At 43.0% G+C, this 3064-nt stretch overlaps 1 non-coding gene across 1 annotated transcript; it reads right to left on the bottom strand.

The window, feature by feature from the left end:
• Positions 1 to 941: 941 nt before the first annotated feature.
• LOC112935460 (U6 spliceosomal RNA) lies at positions 942 to 1046 on the bottom strand. The gene has a single exon (XR_003238178.1). It is a non-coding gene; the product is annotated as a U6 spliceosomal RNA (small nuclear RNA).
• Between the last annotated feature and the right edge of the window lie 2018 nt (positions 1047 to 3064).

Below are 3064 nucleotides of genomic sequence, written 5' to 3'. Positions count from 1 at the left end.
TTGGGTATTTTGGTAAAATAAAACTGTTTCTTGAATTTAAGAGGTTTACTCAAATCCAAGGACAGGTTCTTAAGCCTGAATCCCCTGATATCTCTATATTATTTAACACCTTAGGTCACTCATCTCTTCCTAATCTTTCTCTTGTCTTTCCTATAGTTACATCCAGGTCTAAACCCAACCTCCCTGACCCCCAGCACTTAGTCTAAGGCATGTGGAAGCTTCTGGAGTGGATGCGGTCATCCCAGAGGAGTAACCAAGAAGACAATCACATGTCTGATGCTGCCTGCCTGCCACACCTGAACCAGCTCTATCTCTGTCCTGGATTAAGATAATCACCCCCGGATGTTTCCCTGAGGCCCCCCAGGGTCTTCAGGATTGACATGGCACAACCTGGAAGCCAACCTCCTCTGACATCAGCTCTGATGTGTAAAGACCTTGGAAATCATCATTCCTATCCTTGCAAGAAAACAAACTAAACACCTTAGATCCACCAAAGAATGGAGGCCGCAGAGTGAATTGCCAGCTGGAAATCTGAAGAGACAGATGAATTGAGAACGACAGCCAAGGTCAGCTCACCTGGGGGAAAAAAATAAAGAATTTCAAGATGGTGAAAGCAGGGCATTGAGCCAAGAGCAGGAGCCCTCTGAGTGCAGGGCACAGAGAGGAAGGCAGCTCGCCTGACGCTCAGCAAGCACCTCAGTGCTACTTGTGTTACTAGAACTAGTAACAATGGCAGTAGCAGCAATAATAATACTCTCACTGCTAGTTGTAATATTAGTACTACGAGGGGTACCACTACTAATAATGTTAGATTCAGTGTTAGATTTCACTACCACTACCGGTCAAATCTAACCACATCTTAAAGAGAAATCTGAAAATATGCCTACAATCTTATTTCTCCCATTGCCCATGCAAACATTTAGTAGGTAATCGATTTTTTAAAAAATATGGAATGCTTCACGAATTTGCATATCACCCTCTCAAGGGGCCATGCTAATCTTCTCTGTATCATTCCAATTGTAGTGAATATGCTGCTGAAGGAGCATAATTGTTGAAGGGAATGGCTAAATACCTCTGAAAGTGTTGTTCTCTTCGGGCCCAGTGCTCTCCCAGTATCTAACCCAGACACTTGCAAATCGACTTATCATCTGCTCTTTTTTCTCCAGGCCAACCTGGTGCCTTCATCCTCCATGCTGTCTTCCCAGATGGATCATTACAAAGTGCAGCCTCATGGTCTCACCCTAGATTAGAGCTGTCTGAGGCTGAAAGCAGAGTCTCTGCCTCCAAATCTGGTAAACATTTTCGGGACCTCGGTCTTCTCTCAGGCTGCCTTTAGACCCACCCCATATGCTCTCCCTAAATCTCCTCTCAAAATCTGTTTCCAAATAATACCAAATTATTTGCAGTTCTTGATAATTATCTTGCAAATGTCTATACGTACACAAATCTACCTCCCCACTGAGTCATTCTGTGCATTGCCCCATGTCCTGCATGACCTCATTTTTGTGTCTCTTCTTGAAAACTAGAACTCAATTTTCTCTGGGCAGGCACAGTGAGGCATTTTCTTGTTTTTTTGCTGGACATCTCACGTTCTTATCTCCTTGGATCTGAAGCTGCATTGCAATAATGATGTGCTTTCAGATTGTCTCCCTTACCCATTCATGTGCATTCCAGATGGTGCACCCACTCCATGTGTACCTCAATGACCAGAACACATTCTAATCATGTCCTGTGCAAAGTGCATAGTGGGTGTTTCATGACAGCTTGATGGCAGTAGGGTGAATGCCTGAAGGAACCAGTGACCAGGAGAATTAATAGGATATGCAACTCACTTTCAAAATGAGAAAGCAAAAAGTAGGAAGACTCCAAAGTCATTAGAGAAGAAAACCATTCTTACACAGAGAGGATTGATTGATTGATTGATTTGATTAATTCATGAGAGACACAGAGAAAGAGAGAGAGAGACAGAGGGAGAAGCAGGCTCCATGCAGGGAGCCTGACGTGGGACTCGATCCCAGTTGTCCAGGATCACACCCTGGGCTGAAGGCGGCGCTAAACCACTGAGCTACCTGGACTACCCACAGAGAGGCTTTAAAAGGAAAATCCATGACAGGAATTTCTTTTCTCTTGGGTAATTTTTTTTTCTCAAGTAAAGTTAGGTAATTTTGAAGATTGAAATAACTTCTATTTTTTAGCTTTTTGTGGAAATAATTCTAGATTTTCAAAAAAAGTTGCAAAGATGGTACAGATAGCTCCTTGTGCCTTTCAGTCTACTTCCCCCAATGTTATTGTCTTATATAATAAAATATTAATTAATTAAAATTTATTTTGTACTATTAGCTGAACTGTTGAGTTTATATGGATTCCCTTGGTTTTCCACCAATACTGATCTTGTTTCCAGCATTTGACCTGAGAGTCCACATTGCATTTGCTCTTCATATCTCTTCAGACCCTTTCTATCTGTGAAAAAGTTCCTTAGTCCTTCCTATTATTTCATGGCATTAAATTTTGAAGAGTGTCAGGTGGTTATTTCATAGAATGTTTCTCTATTTGGATTTATCTGAGTTCCTCCTCCCCAGATTTGGATGTTGAAGACCTAGCTTTTACAACTGAGGGTATAACTGTATTTTTTTTTTAAGATTTTATTTATTTCTTCATAGAGATGCAGAGAGAGAGAGAAAGAGAGAGAGTAGCAGAGACACAGGCAGAGGGAGAAGCAGGCTCCATGTAGAGAGCCTGATGTGGGACTCGATCCAGGGTCTCCAGGATCACACCCCGGGCTGCAGGCAGTGCTAAACCGCTGCACCACCACCGGGGCTGCCCCATATAACTGTATTTGAAGACAGAGCATATGAAGAGGTAATTAGGTGAAATGTGGTCTTTAGAGAGGGCCCTAATCCAATAGAACTGGTGAGAGCAGTTCAGGACATAGACACACAGAGAGGGACACCCACGTGAGGACACAGAGAGAAGACGGCCTTCGACAGCCAAGGAGAGGGGTCTCAGAAGAGACTAGCCTTGCTCACACCTGCATCTCACACTACTGGCTTCCAGAATGTGAGAA

The sequence above is a fragment of the Vulpes vulpes genome, chromosome 3 (genome assembly GCF_048418805.1).
Source record: "Vulpes vulpes isolate BD-2025 chromosome 3, VulVul3, whole genome shotgun sequence".
NCBI lineage: Eukaryota > Metazoa > Chordata > Mammalia > Carnivora > Canidae > Vulpes > Vulpes vulpes.
This window is presented reverse-complemented; position numbering and strand designations above follow the sequence as displayed.